This window comes from Cynocephalus volans, chromosome 12, assembly GCF_027409185.1.
Source record: "Cynocephalus volans isolate mCynVol1 chromosome 12, mCynVol1.pri, whole genome shotgun sequence".
Taxonomy (NCBI): Eukaryota; Metazoa; Chordata; class Mammalia; order Dermoptera; family Cynocephalidae; genus Cynocephalus; species Cynocephalus volans.
In genome coordinates this window covers 75,586,660-75,610,263 of record NC_084471.1, presented here as the reverse complement: position 1 = coordinate 75,610,263, position 23,604 = coordinate 75,586,660, and the positions used below count along the sequence as shown (strand labels likewise).

Sequence of the window (23,604 nt, the reverse complement as noted above, 5' to 3'; positions counted from 1 at the left end):
AATGGAAAGAGAAAAAGATTATGAAAGCAATGAAAAGTGCATTTTATTCTTTTTATAAACTTGAAATTAATGCATGAAGCAGTGTTTATACTGTAAAATACAATGTGTTTTTTAGTTGCTTTATATATAGTAGCATCATAGTTTAGAGGGGAAAAAATAGCCTAAAGAGTTATACATTTCCAAGAGGAAGATTTTTAAATTAAACTGTACTTTTTATAAACTTTTTTAGAGTGTCTATTAATTTTCTGATCTGCTTATTTTGTCCTCAGTCTTTTCTTTTCTTTCTTTCTTTTTTTTTTTTTTTTTTTTGGTGACCGGTGTCGTCCGTACTGCGCTCAGCCAGTGAGCGCACCGGCCATCCCTATATAGGATCTAGGATCCGAACCCGCGGCGGGAGCGCCACTGTGCTCCCAGCGCCACACTCTCCCAGCGCCACAATCTCCCAGCGCCGCATTCTCCCGAGTGAGCCACAGTGTTGGCACTGTCCTCAGTCTTTTCACTCTGAATATTATGTCAAGAATAAAGACTGAAAACTGCCAGCAAAGAAAGAAAATTACCAAATTTTCACATTAAAACTCTAGTGCAAGTCACAGGAAAAATCATACAATGTATAACAATGTAAAGGTTTTTTTCCCCTACACCTGCTTAGTGCAATGCTCACCAGGATAACACCTACGAGACAACATAAGCTCCATGAATGATGACCAGACCATATCTTGTCACTCTTTTATGCCATACACTTGGACAATGTTAGTTTTGCAGAAGAAAGTGCCAGTTCTGCCTACAGGAAAAATAAGAACAAGAACTCATATTCTAACCATTGGCATGTCTTTGTACCTTTACTATAGTTGAATACATCTATAAACATTTTATAGTATTGACTTGCTTGTTTTACACATATAACTGGTGCCATATTTTACATTTACTTCTGCGACTTTTCTATCAACATTATATGGTTGAGATTTTCACATGCTGATTTTGAGTTATCTCTATGTTTGTACTCAGAAATATACAAATAATTTAGAATTTAAAACGTGCTCCTTATAATGCTTATGCATTCTAGAAAGAACATATACATTGTAAATAATCAAAAAAATTCTCCAAAATACTGTGTAAAACTACAAAAGCACTCCAAACTATATCATGTTGCAAAACCACCAAATTAAACTCCACATTTGCCCATTTTTCCAATAAAGTGACTACTTTGCAGAAAATTTCCTCAAAAATGAACAAGTAAGTTGACATAGGAGACTGCATGGCGTGTGCATTCTTCACTTGGTAAGATATCTAAATTCTGGACGACTGCCAATATTCATCAGAATCATTTATACAGAAGAGTTTTCTTTAACAAAATGATTGTTTTAAGTAAACAGGAAAAGGACAGGCTTAAAAATATGCATACTTCTTGGTATTGTTAATATTTAGAATGAAAAACATTGTCAATATTAATTTAGATAATATAAATGCTGAGCCTGACACTCACAGAAAAATATAATGAACTTACCTCAATTTTTGTGAAAGATTATATCTAATACTACTATTTTTGAAAAATAAGGAACAAATTGCTTACATTTCCTAAATAAGTTGTAAAACTTACAACCACAAGAGGGAGACGAGTGAAAAAAATTTATAGATTCATATGCTTCATTCCTAAATTAGTGTTTCAATGAGTTAATGTGCTGAGTCAAAAAATTTATACATTGTCAGGTGTCAACCAACATCAATATTTGTTAATCAGGCTTAGAAGCTCCCTTTGTCTTGTAACATATTTGTATTATCAGCAATGGCAATAGCAATAAAACATATTATTGAGCTTTTAATACATGCCAGGCACTATGAGTAGAAAGATTACATAATAAATATAGTATAATTTTCCTAATAATTCATTTTAAAGTAGGTTTTTGTAGGGTTTGTTATTTTGAATTTCAGGAAAAAAAAAGTTTTGTCTAAGTACGTCCCATACAATATCTGAGGCACTCATATACTAAACAATTATTTGCTGTTTATCTGAAATTCATGTTCATCTGGGCATCCTGTATTTTAACCCACAACCCTACTCTAAAGGTGGTCTAGGGTCTAGGGTCTTAACTCTTTGCTATTCTGACTCAAAAATTAGGAAGGCTGCCCTGGGATGAAACAGGAGACAGACACTATTTTGCTTTTCTAGACAATTAAAGGTCAATGACAATCATCTAGTTTCCCTTTCAGCATTATCCAATAGTTTGATGGTTTTCAAACGTTAGTGAGTATACATATCATCTAGGGTGCTTATTGAAAATGCAGATTCCCTGCCAGAAACTTTGGTTAAGCCTAGAAGTATACAAATTTAACAAGCACCCAGATATGTTTTCATTCCTTTTTAGTAAAATACATTCTAATAAAAAAAGTACACAATAACTCTTTCAGAATACAGAAATATTTAACCCTTTACCCACAAATTAGAACTTGCTTTCTCCTAAGAGCATAGTTATAGTGCATGCTCGCGACCCGTCTCACAAAGCGTTCGTTAGCCCGGAATTGCAGTGCAGGAGACGGCAGCAGAGCTGCGCAGGAGAAATGGACAGGAAGAAGCTACACCTCTGATGGATGGTCACTTGGAAATTCCACATCTTTCTCATTCTATCTTGTGATTTTTCATTACAAATTATTCTTTATAATAATCTGTCTTTTCAGGGAAGAGAATTATTAATAGAATCTTTCTGTCCCACCATCACTGCAAGAGCCCAAAATGTTCTTGGTCAAACCCACCCACCCACCTCCAGAAACTTGTCAACTGGAGTGATCAGTCTATCACCCGAAATTACCCTTTCTCCCAGTACACTGTGCTACCAGATTCTCTGAATTCCCTCAGCCTCAAAATTCCAAGTATCATGGCCAGCGCCTGGAGTCAAACCTGAAAGAAAAGCAGAGAAGGTCCCCTCTGCCAGTGCTAGGTTTCCTCTCATAAAAATAATAATTATTATTGTTTTCATTATAACAATAATAATAATAAAAATCCTGGTTCTCTAATTCTGGAAAAGGAAAGACTTTTTGCCAGGATCCTCCCCTTCCCTTTCCTGGGTCCCGCCCCCCGCACCCCGGCCGGGTGCCACCTGCCGCACCGCCTGTCTTAAGAGCACTATGCAGTCACCCTCTGGCGAAGCGGGACAGAGACGCAGGGTCTCCGCGAACTTCCTATGACCCTCCAGAGCATCCCAGTGAATTTCATGTCCACCCGCCACCGCTACCTCCTGCCCTCCGCCCTCCAACGCTGGGGGCTGAGCGAAGGGGACCCAGGAAAAGGGGGGAAGGGGCTCTTTCACAGTCAGTGACTCCATCTCAGCTTGGGGAAGGACTGCAGCTGGAGCTTCTCCACCACTGCCCCAGTCCGTTCCAACAAACATAGAAAGTTGGTGTTCCTGACTTTCTTGGATAGTTCCGGTCACCGGAAGGAGGTTACAAGCCATGAACTGCACGCTCAGGTCGTCGCTCGTCTGCCGGGCGCGCGTGCCCACGAGCGCGCTGCCGGGTGCGCATGTCCACGAGTGCGCTGCCGGGTGCGCATGCCCACGAGCGCGCTGCCGGGTGCGCATGCCCACGAGCGCGCTGCAGGAGCCGGTGGTGGGCGCACTGCGAGGAGCCTTCCTGACGTCCCAGGCGCGCACCGACTTGTCCGTGGAGGCGGAGGCCGCCAAAGCGCTGACCGGGCTGAAGGCCAGGCTGCTGAGTTGCCTGTGTGGCCTCTCAGCTCTTCACACAAGGTCGCAGAGGCCAAGTCCCACAGCTTCAGCCTCTGGTCCTCGCCAGCAGACACCACCGTTGGCAGAAGGGGCGAGGGGAAGCCCAGGGCCGCGCTGGCCTGTGAGGAGCCTCACCGAGTTCCCCCGCCGAGTGCCGGTGCCCACATAGTTTGAATTCGGGTGGAATTTGACACACTCCACATCTGCCAGGTGTCCTGCGTATACCTCAAAGGGTACTTCCGATCAAATGACCACAGCCTGATGGTGCGGTTGTGGGACCCGCTGGCGAAGTACAGGCTGCACAGTTCCCACACCGGGTACGCGTGTACTTGGTACGACAAGGTGTTGATGAAGCTGCTCAGGTCCCAGTACCTGATGGACATGTCTTCAGAGCAGGAGAGCAACTCGGAGCGATCCACGAGGAGCCCCCCGCTTTCCGGGCTCACAGTGTCTGCGCAGGATCTTCATGTCTGTGCCTGCGCTATCATCCTCCTCGTCGTCCTCCTCCGGAATGTCACAAGCTGAGTGGATGCAGGACATGCGTATGTGGTGGGGTTCTGATTTTAACTTCTTGGATCGTAAAGTCCAGAGTTTTATACGGGAGTTGTCAAACCCAGCAGCCAACAGCGTGCTGTCGGGGGACAGTTCTGCAGTGTTCAGCAGCTGCTCTGTGTTGTAGAGGGCATAGAAGCAGACGGTGGTGAGGGACGGAGGTCTGTCCTTGATGTGCTTTATGCTCTCCTGTAAGACCTCCAGGGCAACCTCGTTCTGCAGAATGTGGCTGGGTATGTTGGGGGACTCCAGGCCATTGCTCTGGCTGCGGGAAGAGCTGCCACTGGTATATAGAGCTATAGTCTGTTCTCTTGGTGGGCTGCACATCCACGTGACCGTGTAAGGTGAGGACTCTGCACAGGGCGGTGGTGTTGTCATTTGGGAGGTAGCAGATAAGGTGGTAGTAGTTGTCTTCCTGGAGATGGACCAGGTACTTGTATCTAGGAATACTCAAAGCTTGGAATTAGGATGTCCTGGATGGTCTTAGTGGTCTGCAGTTGCTCACTGGCATCCTTCTGTCTGGTGTTCTGCAGGATCATCCCATGGAAGGCTGTAGAAACTTTCCACTGTGCTCTTGGGACTGTTCTGGACCAGATGGAAATGGAGGTAGACAAAAAGGGTAAATGGCTGCTTTTTAAAAAAAGTATTCACTCCCAGCAGCAGTGCCACTGCCGCTAATTTGCTGTTTTATGCCTCCTAGGAAAAACTGAAGACTATCAGTAGACAACAGCTGACCAAGACTTTTTTTTTTTCTTTTTTTCTTTTTGGTCGCTGGCTGGTGCAAGGATCCGAATGACCAAGACTTTTAAATGATAAATGAATCATCTTGACATTAATTATTATCCAAATGATTTCCCCAAATTTTCAGTTTGTATGCTGAAAGACAACATTAAATAGGTTTGGATCTGCAGTAAATCTCAGAGCCATGCCTCAAGTAAATAGGCAAAGTCAATCTCCAGAGAGATTAATTAGGTCTGAATTATTTTCCAGCCCTGTTAGACCCTGAAATTCATTTTTTGAGGTGCTGTCGTAGGCCTGATCTTCCATCAAACACACATGCACACACATACAGCAACTCGAACTTTCTTATTTACATTAACATGCCCTGGACTAAAGGTGTGAGGGTGGCTCCTCGACTTTCATGGGTAGCTTAGAGTAGGAGCAAGGTGTGGCCGTTTCCTTCATCCACAAAGACACTTTCTTACACATCATCCACCTTTTCTACATAGCTGAGTTGCTGGGTAAGTGGGATGGTACTGTACAGTCCTTGTTAAGAATTATACATTCCCATCAGTAGATAACATGCGTAATTCCACTTACCTAAAGAATTCGTGGTCCTTTGCCTTCCCACATGAATTTTAAAATTGGCCTATCAATTTCATAAAAAATACTTGTTAGGATTTTGAATAGGATTGCACCAAATCTAGAGATCAGTTTAGGGAGAATTACCATGTTAACAAAATTGGGTCTTAGTCTTTAAATTCATGAAAATATTTTTCCATTTGTTTAGGTCTTTATTTCACAGTTTGTTTTTTGGTTCTAGAATTCTCATTTGGTTCTTTTATTATGGTTTCCTTTTCTCTGCTGAATTTACCATTTCTCCACTGAGATTTTCATTCATTAAAAATATGTTTTTAACACACTGTATGCCACAAAAATCTACAAGTAAATGTTGAAAGAAAGATTTTTTTGTTTGTTTATTTTTACTTTATTGAAGACAGGAATGATATCACCTTAAAATTCTTGTCTGACAGTTCCAAAATGCTGTTCATTTTAGACTCAGTCTAGCTGGATTTTCTTTTCTTTTGAGAATGTGTTTTGTTTTCTTTGTTTTTCATATTTTGGGTAATCTTGGATTGAATTCTAGACATTATGAATTTTAAGTTGTAGAGATTCTGGATTCTGTTATTTTCCTTTGGTGGGTTGTTTCTTTTTGTTTTAGCAAGTAATTTTCTCAGCTGCTTGAACTTGAACTTCAAAATCTTCTTGATTTCTTGAGTGGCATCTCCAGTCTCAGTTCAGATCCTTTTACTGCTTGCATGGTTCAAGGGTTAGTTGAAAATGTGAGTGACAGATTTTGAGGACTCTTTCTGGCTCTTACCTTGTGAGATTTACCTCCTCTCTTCAGTGTTTAGGATTTCGTGGCTACATGTTTCTGGTCCCCTGGACAAAAAGATTGGCTTTTGTGTGTGTCCCTGATCTGCAACTAGCCCAGGATAATAGCTACAGAGAGGGGAACCTACTTAAGGAGCTCCCCAAGTTCCCTCCTCTGAGCAAATGCAGATTACCACCAGATATGTCTTCTGTTCACTCCCAGTACCTTCAGGCAATTGCTTCATGTGCTACATCCAGGTTTTCTAATTATTTTCTGCAGAATGGTTTGTCCCATAGGGTCTTAGTCTATCATACCTGGAAATGGAACTTTCTACCTAAAAAAACTGATCTTCCAAACTGCATAGATAGTATTAAATATGTGAATTAAATTTGGACTTGTTTGAAATACTGCCATTGCCCCACTAGAGACAACCCCCTTAATTACTGGTGAGTGCAGCATGTTTAGACTCTCACAATTGGTCAGTGTTAGTCATTCCTGAACATCTAGATTTCAGGAATTCTTTATCTATTGTACCTATATCTGTTACATCCTTTCCATCATCAGTATGGACGTTAGCCTACAACATCAAATGGTGAAGTTGGAAGTGACACATCCCTGGTCATTGTTTCAAAAAACTTAAAACAAACAAACCCCCAAATAGAACAGAAACTGGTTAAAATGAAGTTAAGAAGTTCCACAGGATCTGTTTTCCCATGCTGCCCACCATGACCCCTGTCCCTGTTTTAGGTGTGATTGCTAATATAGCCTGCTCTTCCAGGTTTCCTCTTGAAACTAATTTTAATCTCTTTTTTTATATGGTGAATTTACGAATTTACTAATGGTGTATTTATTTTCTACACTTTCTCCTTCTCAATTGTATTTTTTCTCTGCCACATATCTGCTTCCCATGTTTTCTTCTCTTTTGATGGACCACCCACTGAGCTTCTAGTTTACCCAACAGTCTTAATATAACTTCTTAATTGAGCAGATCTCAAATCCCTCTTTCATTCTCAAATCTCTACAGATTTGGGGCAGGAACAGTTTACAAAAGCCTAAATTTCTTTCTTTCTTTGAGTTTGTCCAAAAGCTGACTTAGAGTTCTTCTTGAAATAGTGTAAATATTTGCTTAGGATTTTGTCTCAATACCCAACTCAGTAAGACATCAGTGCTAATAAAACAGCAGGGAAATGTCCCAGAGAGTTTTCTGCATTCTACAACTTAATGACTAAAGGAGATCTTTATTTAATTACATTTTATATCTATCTTTTTTCACTATTAATGCTATTTCTCAGGGCCCTTATTTGCATTTTCCATTTCCTTTAAGTTAATGATATTTTGAATTCTTGGCTAGGCCTCAGCACAGAAGTCATTTTCCTTCGAGTATGAGCAGCAAATGAAGTTTACCTCTAGACATACTCTAGATTGCCCAACGGTTTCAGAGTGAAGCCGCTCACTGGTTAGGGCCGTCATCATCCAGGAGCACCTAAAATCCCACAGGCCTAGGTATCTAATCAGAAAGGGCAGACAAGATACAAATAAGCTGTCAGTGATGATTTTTTAAATGTTCTTTACCTGCAGGTTGAAGGAAAGATAATTTGCTGTGTTATATGGACCAAAAATAGTTCTGCAGTACTTACTCTCTGTCAGGCACTGTTCAAGCATATTTACCCAACTGTGGTGGGTTCTGTTAGAATCATTATTCTGATAAAGTTCAGAAACTTGTGTAAGATCATACGCCTAGATTTTGGCTTAGCTGGGGCTTGAACCGTGGTATTTGGCTATATAGTCTGTGTCCTTAACCACTACGCACACTGTCCTATCTTAGTATATGTCCTAATACAGGAAAGCGATCCAAGAAAGGACTTTTACAACAAATGAAGCAGAATAGAGAGGCCAGGTTAAAAGAAGGTGCTTCAAAAAAAAAAAAACTTAGAATATACAGTTATATACAAATGATGACAAAATGAGTGAGAGTGCATCATGTATTAGATCGAACCATATGAAACTGCAAATTTTGTATATCAAAAATGACTGAATATCAAATGGTTCAATATAGTATTAAATCAGGATATTTGAAATCAATTCTCAAAGGGAAAAATCTAACAGTAAGTTGGAGTTTAAAAATTCAGCTGTTTTGACAAGATCTAGGAGTTAGTGAGATGTGGCTGGGTGAGATGGCAGAAGAGAATGTTCTTAAAGGTCTTCTCTGTCAATGAGAGAGTGAAGGGAAGGAAAAATATGCCGAAGGTCTTAACTTCATGAGGAGACACACAGCTGGGAACAAGAATGCCTTGGTGTGGTGGGCAGTGGGTCAGTCTTATTTGTGTAGAATGCTGTAGAAATGTGTTTGATTACAAGCATCAGAAAAAGGAAGGGTGCTCCTGGGAAACTGACCTTCACTGCAGGCATGTAGCCAGAGCCGGCAGAACAGGCAGGTCAGGAAGAGTGGTGGGCGCTCAGGAGTATATAAATCCCTTTGGGAATGGCAAAAGGAATTTCTCACACCTGGTCAAAGCCTCACTCTCTGTGGGTGGTATCATCCACAGCTGTGCAGAGTCTAAATATGCTAGTGTCTTTTATGAGCCGCCTCTGGTAGAACACAGCAATGTGAAAATATTGTGACCTAAAGAAATTGTCCTACTCTGAACTTTTTGGGAAAAGTTGTAAACACTGCTGACATTTCTTGAGGTCAATTTTATTGTACTCTAGCATTCTTTCTTAATTGGCTTTGACTAGACTGACATGTACTCATAATTACAGCACTCTTAATAATTAAATCTGCAATTGTCCAAATTCTTTAAGAAACGACCACACAACTAAGACTGCTTGAGAAAAAAAGCTGAAAAAGGACTTTAATGCTCATGAAAATTCATTGTTAGAAGAGAGTTTTAGGTAAAATCTTAAGAGCCATATTTGCTTTTACTTTCCACTTCTTTCCCCTTGTCTGTTGAATGGGATGCTCTCTGAGCATCTCATGTTCTGTGCCTGTGTAGTGTATACTGTACCCTTGGAGAAGGTTGGGATTTCCTTTGTACTCTTCATACAGATGCTTAGTGGAAATAGCACATTTAGATCTAGCACTAGGGTAATTGAAAAAGGAAATGGAGAGTTCAAAATTATGGAAAATACTGTAATTTGAACACATTGTTTGATATGTTTATTTTAGCATGGTGTACCGAATTTAGTGGAAAGAGGTGGAAATGCATCAATAAGCTCTTACATTAGAGCAAAGTACAAAGAAAGTTACTTGAATTAGAAATAGCAGCATGACAATGACCTTCTTGGAGAAGAGAGCTAAATGGAATTGGTTGAGTCTGTGACAGGACTATATGCATGAGGATGCCTGAAAAAGACAAAAAATATAAAGTATTCTAGTGAAAAGTTATACCTACCTGTGGGAGTCCAGTGGCCAGTGCGCAATATGTACTGAAAATGGAGAAGGTTAAGAGAAAACAAATCATTCTACTAATAACCATGATCAAATACTCTAACACGTCTAATTGATAGATTACATTCTCCTCCCTATTGTCTGGCTAAGATGTGATAAATATTTTTAAAAACAATGAGCCAAAGAAGGAGAGAAAAAAGGAAAAAGAAAGATAGAAAAAGAGAAGAAAATATAAGGCCTGCTGAGATGACACAGATTGAATTTTGGGTTCTAAAATGAGTAGCAAGAGCAGACCTCAGAAAACCTGAAGCCTGAATCTGCTGAGAAGTGCTGTGGGTTTTTGGAAAATTAATCTTTGTTTTGTCCAATATCTCAGTAAACACTCTGGAATGTGCTGCAAATGTTTGTTATCAGTTGCTCTGGTGAGTGGGTTGGTCTTCAGAACAGCCAGGTATGAAGGAGATCTAGAAATAAAGCCCTCCATGAGAATGGCAAAAGAAACTTCTCATGTCATGTAGAATCCTCTCTCCTTGTTGGTGACATCATTCACATTCCACATGCTTTATCCTTAGAGACATTGTATACCCTCTTCTGTTGGGATCTTTTCATCAGTAATACCATCATCCCATTGTAACAAACTTGGTAAAATTTAACTACTAGCAGAATGAGATAGCAAAATTAACTTCTAAATTAACAAGGGGGAAATTTTTAAAAATAGCAAACTCAAATATATGGTAATATAAAGAGGGAAGAAATAAAATAAAACATATAGTTGAAAACTATAAGTGACCAAGATAAATTTCTCTCTTAAAAGACAGAGACTGGGAGATTGGGTTAAAAACAAACAAAACAAAAAAAACAGCACATATTTTTTAGGTGAAACATGCTAAAAATGAAGTGATAATAACTAGATGAAAGTAATGGAATGAGAAAAACTAGTATCATGCAAGTGTAAACAAAATGGGAGTAGAATGGCTATATTAATAACAGATAAAGTGGAATTTAAGGTTTAAATTACTAAAAGGATAGTGACATTATGTACTAACTAAAAATCATAACTTATATGTACCAAGAAAACAGATAAATATATAAAACAAAAATATCAGAAATATTTGTAGAACATGATAAAAAATGAGCTTATAGTGCCAGTTTTTAATACAACTGTTTCAGGATCAGACATACTTGGTAGAAAACAAACTGAATGATAAAGAATTAAAATAAAAAATAACCTCAATTTAATGTGTGCATGTGTATGTGGTGAGAGTGAGCATGTGAGAGAGAGAATGTTACTTCCAAATATTAGAAAATATACGGTTTTTAACTTTTACTGGTATCCATATAAAATCAATCAATTATTATTATTATTTTTATAAATATGATCAATAATTTTTTAAAATTTTATTTTATTTCATCAATATACAATGTGGTTGATTATTGTGGCCCATTACTGAAACCTCCCTCCCAACAACCTCATATCTGTTCGCTTGTAGTAACAACTTCAAGGAATTGTGATTGTTGAGTCTTCTTCCCTCCACCCCCAGTTTATTTGTGTATTTATTTATTTATTTTTAGCTCCCACAAATAAGTGAGAACAGGTGGTGTTTCTCTTTCTCTGCTTGACTCGTTTCACTTAATATAATTTTCTCTAGGTCCATCCGCGTTGCTGCAAATGGCAGTATTTCATTCTTTTTTATAGCAGAGTAGTATTCTATTGTGTAGATGTACCACATTTTCCATATCCACTCATCTGATGATGGACATTTGGGCTGGTTCCAACCCTTAGCTATTGTAAATAGTGCTGCAATGAACATTGGAAAACAGGTATACCTTCGACTTGATGATTTCCAGTCCTCTGGGTATATTCCCAACAGTGGGATAGCTGGTTCATAGGGTAGATCTATCTGCAATTGTTTGAGGAAACTCCATACCATTTTCCATAGAGGCTGCACCATTTTTCAGTCCCACCAACAGTGTATGAGAGTTCCTTTTTCTCCACAACCTCACCAGCATTTATCATTCACAGTCTTTTGGATATTAGCCATCCTAACTGGGGTGAGATGCTATCTCACTGTAGTTTTGATTTGCATTTCCCAAATGCTGAGTGATGTTGAGCATTTTTTCATGTGTCTGTTGGCCATTCATATATCTTCCTTTGACAAGTGCCTATTTAGCTCCTTTGCCCATTTTATAATAGAGTTACTTGTTTTTTTGTTGTAAAGTTGTTTCAGTTCCTTGAATATTCTGGATATTAATCCTTTGTCAGATGTATATTTTGCAAATATTTTATCCCACTCTATTGGTTGTCTTTTAATTTTGTTAATTGTTTCTTTTGCTGTGCAGAAGCTTTTAGCTTGATATAATCCCATTTGTTTATTTTTCCTTTGGTTGCCTGTGCTTTGGGTGTCATATTCATGAAGTCTGTGCCCAGTCCTTCTTCCTGGAGTGTTTCTCCTATGTTTTATTTAAGAAGTTTTATTTTTTCAGGGTGGATAATTAGTTCTTTAATCCATTTTGAGTTGATTTTGGTTTATGGTCAGAGGTATGGGTCAAGTTTCATTCGCCTGCATATGGATATACAGTTATCCCAGCACCGTTTGCTGAAGAGGCAGTCTCTTCCCCAGTGTATAGGCTTGGTGCCTTTGTCAAAGATCAGATGGCTATAGGTGTGTGGGTTGATTTCTGGATTCTCTATTCTATTCCATTGCTCAATGTGTCTGTTTTTATGCCAGTACCATGCTGTTTTGGTTATTATAGCTTTGTAGCATAGTTTAAAGTCAGATAGTGTTATGCCTCCAGCTTTATTTTTTTTGCTCAGAATTGCTTTGGCTATGTGTGGTCTTTTGTTATTGCATATCAATGTAGGATAGTTTTTTCCATTTCTGAGAAAATTGTCATTGGAATTTTGACGGGGATTGCATTGAATTTGTGTATCACTTTGGGTAGTATGGACATTTTCACAATGTTAATTCTTCCAATCCAAGAGCATGGGATATCTTTCCATATTCTTGTGTCCTCTTTAATTTCTCTGAATAGTGGTTTGTAGTTCTCATTATAGATATTTTTCACATCCTGGGGTAACTCTATTCCTAAGTATTTTATTTTTTTAGCAGCTATAGTAAATGGGCTAGCTTTCTTGATTTCTCTTTCTGCATGTTCACTATTGGAGAATAGAAATGATACTGATTTTTGTGTGTTGATTTTGTATCCTGCAACTTTGCAGAAATCATTTATCAACTTCAAGAGATTTTTTGTAGAGGCTTTAGGCTGTTCGATATATAGGATCATATCATCTGTAAACAGGGACAGTTTGACTTCATCTTTTGCAATGTAGATGTCCTGTATTTCCTTCTCTTTTCTGATTGCTCTGGCTAATACTTCCAACACTAGTTCTTGTCTAGTTCCTGTTCTTAAGGGGGAAGCTTTCAGCTTTTCCCCATTCAGGATGATATTGGCAGTGGGTACGTCATATATGGCTTTTATTATGTTGAGATACTTTCCATCTGTACCTAACTTGTAGAGAGTCTTTATCATGAACAAATGTTGAATTTTGTCAAATGCTTTTTCAGCATCTATAGAGATGATCATGTGGTCCTTGTACTTGATTTTATTGATGTGGTGTATCACATTTATTGATTTGCATATGTTGTACCAACCTTGCATCCCTGAGATGAATCCCACTTTATCATGGTGTTTAATTTTGCATATGTGTTGCTGTATTCTGCTAGCTAGTATTTTACTGAGGATTTTTGCATCTATATTCATCAAGCATATTGGCCTATAGTTTTTTGTTGTTGTTGTATTTTTATGTGGTTTTGGTATCAGGGTGCTGTTTGCCTCATAGAATTAGTTTGGAAGAATTGCCTCTATTTCAATATTTTGGAATAGTTTGTAGAGAATTGGTGTCAATTCCTCTTTCAGTGTTTGGTAGAATTCTGCTGTGAACCCATCTGGTTCTGGGCTTTTCTCTGTTGGGAGCCTTCTGATAACAGCTTCCATGTCTTATTGTTATTGGTCTGTTCAGATTTTCTGTGTGATCTTGGCTCAGTTTTGGTAGTTTGTGTGTGCCAGAAATTTATCCATTTCCTCCAGATTTTCAAATTTCTTGGCATGTAGTTATTTATAATAGTCACTAATGATTTCTTGTATTTTTGAGGTATCAGTTGTAATATCACCTTTCTCATTTCTAATTTTTGTTATTTGGGTCTGCTCTCTTTTTTTAGTTAGCCATGCTAATGGTTTGCCAATTTTATTTATCTTTTCAAAAAACCAACTTTTTGATTCATTGATCTTTTGTATCGTTTTTTGGGTTTCAATTTCATTAAGTTCTGCTCTGATCTTAATGATTTCTTTCAATCTGCTAACTTTGGGTTTGTATTGTTCTTGTTTTTCTTGTTTTTTAAGGTGAAATATTAGGTTGTTTACTTGCCATCTTTCCGTTGTTCTGAAGAAAGCATTTAATGTGATACATTCCCTGCTTAGCACTGCTTTTGCAGTATCCCACAGGTTTTGGTATTATGTATCATTGTTTTCATTAGTTTCAATAAATTTTTTTATTTCCTGTTTAATTTCTTCTTGGACCCATATGTTGTTAAGTAGAATGCTCTTTAATTTCCATGTGTTTGTATAGTTTCCAGAATTTCGTTTGTTATTGATTTCTAATTTTAATCCATTGTGATCTGAAAAAATACCTGGGATAATTCCAATTTCTTTGAATTTGTTAAGACTTGATTTGTGATCTATCCTGGAGAATGTTCTATATGATGATGAGAAGAATGAATATTCTGAGGTTGTTGGATGGAACGTTCTGTAGATCTCTGCCAAGTCCAATTGGTCTAGAGTATTGTTTAGATCTTGTGTTTCTCTGCTGATTCTTTGCCTAGATGATCTGTCCAATATTGACAGCTGGGTGTTCAGGTCCCCTGCTATTATGGTATTAGTGTCTATTTCCATCTTTAGGTCTAACAGAGTTTGCTTTATAAATCTGGCTGCTCCAACAGTGGGTGTGTATATATTTTTGATTGTTATATCTTCTTGATGGATCAATCCTTTTATCATTATGTAGTGGCCCTCATTATCTCTTTTTATGGCTTTTAGTTTAAAGTCTATTTTATCAGATATAAGAATAGCTACTCCAGCTTGGTTTTCATTTCTATTTGTATGGTAAATCTTTTTCTATCCTTTCATTCTTAGTCTATATATGTCTTTATAAGTGAGGTGGGTCACTTGAAGGCAGCATATAGTTGGGTCCACCGTTTTAATCCCATCTGTCAGTGTGTGTCTTTTGAATGGGGAATTTAGTCCTTTTACATTAAGAGTTGTTATTGAAAAGTGTTGATTTACTCCTAGCATTTTTTCTATTTTTGTTTGGATGTCTTAAGTGTCTTTTGTTCCTTTCTTTCTCATTTACTGTTTGTCTTCTGTATTTGTTTGTTTCTTGGGTCGTAGATAAACTTTTTATTTTTTTCATCTTTAGCATTTTTATTTTATTAGTGGGTTTTGATTTTTCTTGAGTTTTTATGGCAGTGGTAGTTATTTTTCAGGTACCAAACCTAGTACTCTCTTGAGAATTTCTTGTAAGGGTAGTCATGTGGTAGTCAACTGCAGTTTTTGTTTGTCTGAGAAATATACTATTTGCCCTTCATTTCAGAAGGATAACCTTGCTGGGTAAAGTATTCTTGGCTGGCAAATTTTTGTCTTTTAGTATTTTGAATACATCATCGCAATCTTTTCTGGCTTTTAGGGATTGTGATGAAAAGTCTGGTGTTAGTCTGATTGGGGCTCCCTTATAGGTGACTTGCCACTTCTCTCTTGCAGCTTTTAAGATTCTCTCTTTGTCTTTGAGTTTTGCCAATTTGACTAAAACATGTCTTGGAGAAGAACATTTTGGGTTGAATATGTTTGGGGATCTTTGAGCTTCCTGAATCTGAAGATCTGTGTCTTTTCCTATACCTGGGAAGTTTTCTGCTACTATTTTTTTGAATATGTTTTCAATGCAATCTCCTTTTTCCTCCCCTTCTGGAATACCCATGACCCGGATATTTGAGTGCTGAATGCTGTCTGATATCTCTCTTAGATTTTCTTCACTGTGTTTAATTCTTTTTTCTTTCTTTCTTTTTTTTTTTTTTGTCTGCCTGTGTTATTTCAAACAGCCCATCTTCAAGGTCAGGAGTTCTCTCTTCTGCTTCTGCAAGCCTGCTGGTTAAACTCTCTGTTGTGTTTTTTATTTGGTTGAATGAATTCTTCAGCTCAGCAAGCTCTGCTACATTCTTTTTCAGGGCATTGATTTCCTTGTACATTTCTTCTTTCAGGTCTTGTATACTTTCCCTCATTTCATCATGTTGTCTAGCTGAGTTTTCTTGTATCTCATTCAGTTTCCTTAGAATTATCACTCGAAATTTCTTGTCAGATTCTTGTTCTATGGGATCTAGAGCTTGAGAGATATTACCCTTTGGTGGTGTACTATCTTGATTTTTCACATTTCTGGTATCTTTCCTTTGGTGTTTAGTCATTGTGGCAAAGGATTTCATGGTCCACTGGTTCGACACTATTGTCTGGCTATGATCCTGCCGGGACTGCCAATTTGGCATGACTGCCTCAGTGCTTGTGGGTGGAAGGTTCGGGCCTCTCTGGTCAGCACCCACTTGCCTGGGCCAGGGACAGGAGGGTCCAGCAGCAGCAACACCTACCTGCTTGATTGCGCTGGCACCTCAGGGTGCGTGGTTGCCGCAGGTCTCGGGCCTCTCTGGGGGGTGCCTCTCTGGTCAGTGTGCACTCACCTGGGCTGCAGGTGGGGTCCAGCAGCAGTAACACCTACCTGCTCAGTCCCACTGAAGGCTCAGGGTGCATGGTTACCATAGGTCTCAGACCTCTCTGGGGGAATCAATTATTTTTTCACAAAGGAAGCCAACATAAAATCAAAATAGTAAAGATTTTTAAATCCACATTTTCTGATCATAAATCAATAAAATAAAATTCACAAAAGTAATGGAGAAACTTAATTATACAGAATTATCTGGAAATTAAAATTATCCTTCTAAAGAACTTGTAAATCACAAGGTAAAAACTAAAACTACAAAGCTATATTCAATAAAAGGAGAATATGTTACACCAAACTTTATGGGATAATAGCTGAAGCTGAAATACCTTCTATTTTTAGAAGAAATGGAATATAAAAATTTGAAAAAGACTTACAAATTAAACAAAAATAGGTACACAAAGTTAATAACAAAACTTGGAAAAGCAGAAATAGAAAACAAAATATATAAGAAAGTGTAAGTATAACCAAATTGCATTATTTGAAACAGCCAATAAGAAAACAACTTTCCCTAGCAAGCTTGATTAAGGGAAAAGTACAGAAAGAAAAATGATACAAGTTTAGAAATGAGAAAAAGACATCATGCAATTGGTAACACAAGAATTATAGAAGAACACCATCTATAATCTATGGTAGGTATTTTTAAGACCTAGAGGAAACCGATGATTTATTTGCAAAATATAAAAATTGGTCCAAGAGTAGAATGCTTGCATGAACTGATTACAAAAGAAGGGATTTAAAACCTCTGTTAGTTTTCTTATTTTTCATGTATCTAGACCCTGGTCATTGTGTATTTTTTCACATCTTGGCTTTGGACTTAGCCATGAGACTTTCTTTGGCCAGTAATATATAGGTGGGAGTGACAGTGCCAGTCTGAGCTTAGGCCTCCAGAGGCTTTGGGTATTTCTGATCCTCTCTTTGCCTCTGACACATCCATGGAGAGGATATGCCCTGGCTAGCCACTGCTCTTACTTAGAGGATGTGAGAGATATGTGGCATCCAGTTGATAGCCAAGACCAACAGAGATCCATGATCCCCAGCAGACATGTAGATGAATAAGTAAGACCTACTGAGATGAGCAGAGTTCCTCCACCGGATCTGCAGACTGGTGAGAAATAAAACACTAGTTTAAGCCCCTAAGTTTTGGGTTTGTTTGTTATCAAGCATTACTGAGTAAAAGCTAACACATACCAATGTTCTTAAATTCATTCATCATTAAAGGCACAAATGCAGGAGGTCTTGCAACTAATTTTTCTCTAATCTTACATACCAATAATTTCAGGATCTAAAATTGGATCTTTCTTAGACATAGTTAAAAGATGTGGGGTTTCTTTGTTCATTTTCTAAAACCAGACACCTTAATATGAAAACCTGATATAGTACCAAAAAAAGAGGAAGAAAGAAAGAAAAAGACAGAGAGATGGTGAAAGAGATAGAGAGAGAAATAGGGAGGGAGGGAGACAGAGAGGAGGGGTGAGAGAGAAAACTATAGGTCAATGTAATTTTTTAATACAGAGCAAAATTTATAAATACAATGAGTTACAAATTTGATTAGTAACTCAAAATATTTATTTATGAACTACATTAATTTATGACTAAGAACATTAGTTCTAGCGACATTAGTTCAAGTCTTTCTCTCTTCTTCTGGCATACCAATTCTATGTATATTAGATTGACTGAGAGTGCACCAAAACTTTTGAATGCTCTGTTCTGTTCTATTCACTCCTTTTTCTCTTTATGTTTCAGTTTGGGTAATTTCTTTTTACTTATCTTCAAGTTCACTAATACTTTCCTCAGCTTGTTGAATCTATCAATAGACCCATCGAAGGCATTCTTCTTTTCTGTTACCATGTTTTTTATTTCTAGCATTTCTGTTTGGTGTTATTTTAATAAATGTACCATATGTACTTGAAAAAATGTGAATTATGTTGTTGTTGGGTGTAGTGTTCTTTGTGTGTTAATTAGATCTTCTGTATTCTTCCATATCCATTTGAGAGACATGTTAAAGTCTCCCAGTAAGATTGAAAATTTTTCTATTCATGTTTTACAGCTGTGTTAGTGAATGTACACAGAATTAGGATTGTGGTATCTTTCTTCTGGAAAATATTCTTATAAGATGTTCTTAATCTCTAATACTGCCTTGTGCCTTAAAGTCTACATTTTCTCTAAGTGTAGTTATATCAGCTATCTTTTGGTTAGGTTCTGTACAGTAGTTTTTCTTATTATTTTCTGTGTCTTTATATTTAAGAGTTCTCTTGTAAGATGTCTCTGGTTAGCTTTTGGTTCCTTATCCAGTCGGACAATCTCACTCTTTTACTTGAACTCTTTAGTCCATTTTCGTTTGTGGTAGGCACTTACATGTACTTTCCAGATCTTTAAGAAAGGCCTTGTTGCCCTGCTGCAGGGAGCTTTATGAGCAGACAGCCTCCTGCTGTCAGTTCCTTCAGGCCTGCCTCCTCGGCAGAGAGGCACTTCACCCAGGTCTTTCTAGTGCAGCCTGCATCTGGAGATCGAGCAACTTCTAAAGGCCTGGCCCTTTCAATTGACAGAATACAACTCTGATGGCAATGTCTGCTCCAGACATCCCTGCTGAGTTGGCTGAAAATTTGATGGACTCTTCCCAATTCCTCTACCTCTAGGTTTCTCCTGTTCCTAAGGCTGGACTTATGACAAAGCCAAGAGGTCTCTGTCATCTCAGCCCTGACTGTTGCAGATCCAGCTCTGCAGTTTGGAGTTTCCGGCCCTGTTCTCCTGCCTCCTGCCCAAAGTAGCTTCAAAATCTGTTAGATGTCTTGAGTGGGTAGGCCTGTGGAATGCTTTGAGGTGGGTCTTTAATATTGCCATTGATTTCACCCTGCCTTTAAAGCCTTTAGGCCTAGCTCCTGGCTTCCTGAACAGAGCCAAATTCAACAAATAGGCTGTGGGGCAAAAAAACCTGGTGAATTTGAACCATCTTACGTGATTCTAACGTGTCACACCTGATCCCTAAAGAAATCCAAGCTTTGCTGATCTCTCTTTCCCCTGGCAGAGGCTTTCTCTGTTTGAGAAGCCAAAGTTTCCCATGACCAGGCTCAATCAGCAAAATTTCCAAGCAGAATAAGAGAAAATGTCCTCTTTGGGATTTTAGTTATCCTAATAATTCTTACATAGCTCTCTGTTGCCTTTAAAAATAGTTTTTATTTTATTTTTAAAATCCATTCTTTTCTCGTTGTTGAAGTAGGAGCATTGGTTTGCTGTGACCTCCTACATCCTACTTGAAGTGGAAAGTTATGTATATTAATCCTCCTCCTTTCATTCTCCCTCTTCATCCATTCAGTTGTCACTTCCCTTTGATTCTATTTCTGCAAAGTGCCTTGAACCCTGTTTTGTTTTTTCTTTTCCACAGCCACCACTTTCCTTTATTCAGTAATCGTTCCAGGATGATTTCAGTGGCACCTAATTTCCCCACCTCTGGTCTGTCTCCTGTACAACCAATGCTCTAGACAATTCTGTAAATTAATCATTGGTAAGCATAGCTCTAATGATGTTGGTCTCCAGTTAAAATATTTCCAGGGTTTTCTGCCACAGCTTAATGTTGATTTTTCCCCCCAAGATATCTCTTATTTTGACTCATATTGCTTATTCTTCACCCAAACCAGACTACTTAATGCTCTATTAACGTACCCATACATTGCCACTGCTTGCCCTTTGCCTATGCTATTCCCTCTACTTGACAAGTTAAAATTACAAGTATTTCATCATTTTTCCCTAAATATCTGCTTATAGAAATCCTACAGGTGATTCAAGTCACTGTTTAAATGCTGCCTCTTCCATGAAATCTTCATTTATACTCCAACAGGCTCTCATGATTTTGCCTGCCTCTAAATCTTCCTGGTATGTAGTTTTTACTTGTCTTTTGGCACTTACTAAATTCTGTCCTACCTTACTGATATATCGACTACTAAAATGTGAAAGAATCGAGGTCAGGGACCTATTTGCATTATCTGATAAAATAAACTTTTATTAATCCCTTTGTACAACAAAAGAATAAATATTTGCAAGTGAACAAAAGAATGAGCCACATAGGTGGTCAAAGAATAAGCTGATGTCTAATTATATAGGGAGAATTTCTAATGTGGAAACCTATTCTCCCTTTTTTGCTTGGTTTCTCACCATATTTCTGCAATACCAGACATAGGAGGTATTCAGATCAAAGTAAACCTCCTGCTTGGCTTTCTGTTTTAGCTTTATTACCTTCAAAGCCATTATGCAGAGAGTCATGATTTGGAACAAGTACAAAATATTGCTCTAAGCAGCATAATATATTTGTTTGAATTTATAATTCAATCTTAAAGTTTAAATATTCAATATTTGTCCACAGAGTGCTTTCATCACCTCAGAAGAATAACATAATCCAAATACAGAGTTCCATTAGGTTGTTCCCCTCAGCTTCTCAGTTTATGAGGTCATATTTATTACTCATGTAGTTGGATACTTTACATTTCTACAAATGCTTTCCAGAAATAGTCCCACCCTAAATAAAACTGTTTGAACTGAAGATCCTTAGTTTTAAAGTAAAAATACGTAAATGATGAAACTGGGTAAAATGATCTGTTAAACCCCATTTGGAACAACAAAGCATCAATGAGAAACTTTATAAATGAAGCAGAGAAACATTTATTTGTGCATCAGCTAGGCTACTTTCTCTGTCACCTGCAAAGTATCAACTGTCATATTCTATAAAACTCTGAGTCATGCGGTTCCAGCAAGCACTTATCACCACCTGTCATCAGCCTATGTGGACTTGAAGCTTACAGAAAATAAGCACAAGGGTCTCAAGTTTGAAATAATTCCTAACATACTTGAAAGAGATTGCAAAAAGAACGTTCTTTCCTATCAGTGGATAATCTTTTATCAGCTATATTGATTGTATCCACATAAGAAAAAATAATACTTAATTCAGTAAACCTGGTTTAAAAATAAGCAAACTAATAAATGTAAATCATGTAAATTAAACAATATATATGTTGTGATTTGTATAATTCTGAATGAAGCACTCCCCATCTCTAAATTCCATGAGTAGATTGAGCAGCAGCAGAGGTGAACAGCAGGGGTGAGAGCATGGTCCCTGAGATCAGACTGCCTAGGGTTAGATCCTCAGCTCAACAATTAGCTATGTGGATTCAAGCAAGTTAATTAAAATCAAGGTTCCTGTATCTCATTTACCTTGATTGGGGTATTGGTTACTGAATGTATACATTTGCCAATACCCATTTAACTTAACACTAAAGATCTGTGCATTTTATTTAAATTATATCTCAATAAAGGAGAAAACGTTCTTAAAAATCAGCATCCATGGGGAAAATCACAGTAGTTATTGCATATGTTTGTTGTATGAATTAAATAAAATGATGCATATAAAATGCCCCACAAATCATAACTATTTTTATTTAAATAAGTGACCAAAACTTTGCAAGGTAAATATTACTGTCTTTTTGTTGTTGTTGTTTTAAATTAATGGGGAATTAGAGTCTCAGAAATGTATACTAACTTGCCGAAGATTTGAAGTTGAGCTTTAAATCCTGGTTATTGAATATCAAAGTTTTCTCTACTCTGATAGAAAGTTACAGTGTGGACTCTTCTGAGGAAGTTTGGTGGGATACAATGAACAGTTTGGTATAGATCCTGTTCTTTTCTTGTAGTTGAACCATGAGAAAAGAACTCACATGTTTCAAATGTTTTAGTAAAATTATTCGGAACACAGAAATTTGAAAGTTTATAATTAAAATCTCATAATTGGATACAGAATAGGAGAGAGAAAAACATTATGGAAGATGGTAACTTCATTTCTGCTGTCATATGCTATGAGAATATTTTGTTGTTTCAAATCTGTTTAGAACTGGTCCCTTTCAAACTGACAATGTAATGGATGATTCTACAGAACAGATAAAGAGACTTTGTATGTCTTCTTTGGGCATGTGCAGCAATACACATAAACATGGAATTGGCTTCAAAACATGTTAGTTATATGGTTTGAGTAAAATGAAAATCACTATGAACTACACACTTGTCCATGTAAATCTATTTCCAAATGACACTTTGTAGGTTATAAAATATTCACCTAAAATTATCATTCCTCTATAAAATACTTCTATAAAAATGTCCCCAAATTTCTGCTAAATCACAGTTGAATTTAATTTTATTTTTAGCTTATCACCTTTGCCATACAATGAATGTGCTCCTGAGAATTAAGAAATATTTTAACTAATAAATAATCAGCTTTAATTCCATACCAGTATGGTAGACTCATTCTCTCTGATTTTTAAAATTCTGACATTTTAAAGAACTTATGTAAAAGGTTTGACCATTCTTTCAGAAACTTTGTTTAAAGTACATTATAACAGAATCTTCATATAAAAAATTAATATGATTCTTTTATTCATTCATTAAAATAGTACTAGTGATCACATTCAGAAAGAAAAAAAACCTGTGCTTAGTGTGATTGGCATACAAAGGCATCCTCAAAGAACTTTCAATTTAGCAAAGGGATATAGAATTTACATTAAAATGACTATCATAGAAATCAATATTTAAGGATGTCATTTAATCCAAGAGTAGTCGGAGCAAAGTAAGGAAGATATTTCTGAAAAAGCAACTCATTCTAAACACAGAGAGTTCAAATTTGAAAGTTTATCATTGAAAAGCTCATATTTGATACAGTGAAGATATAGAAGATTTGACAGAGGGTGACCCAGTGAAACAAAATAAATTGAGCAGAGATCCAAGAGCAGTAAAAGTTCTTTGCAGTCTTCAATAATATTTAAGAGTTTAGAGAGATTCTGAGACCAAAATGTTTGAGAACCATTAGTCTAATAGTTGGTAATTTGGTCTTGATTTAGACTCAATCATGACCTCTAGTGGATACATCCAGCCTTTTGCACACTTGTGGAAATCTGATTCAGTCACCAAAATAAAAGGACATCGTTTGAAATTCCACTATCATTTCTTCTTGAGACTTCATTCAAGCTCTTCTAGTTTAGGTGCCAAATCTAGTTTG

At 37.4% G+C, this 23,604-nt stretch overlaps 1 pseudogene; it reads right to left on the bottom strand.

Annotated features, from left to right (window-relative positions):
- Nucleotides 1-3,005: 3,005 nt before the first annotated feature.
- LOC134391733 (TAF5-like RNA polymerase II p300/CBP-associated factor-associated factor 65 kDa subunit 5L) lies at nt 3,006-7,836 on the bottom strand (annotated as a pseudogene).
- Nucleotides 7,837-23,604: the final 15,768 nt, after the last annotated feature.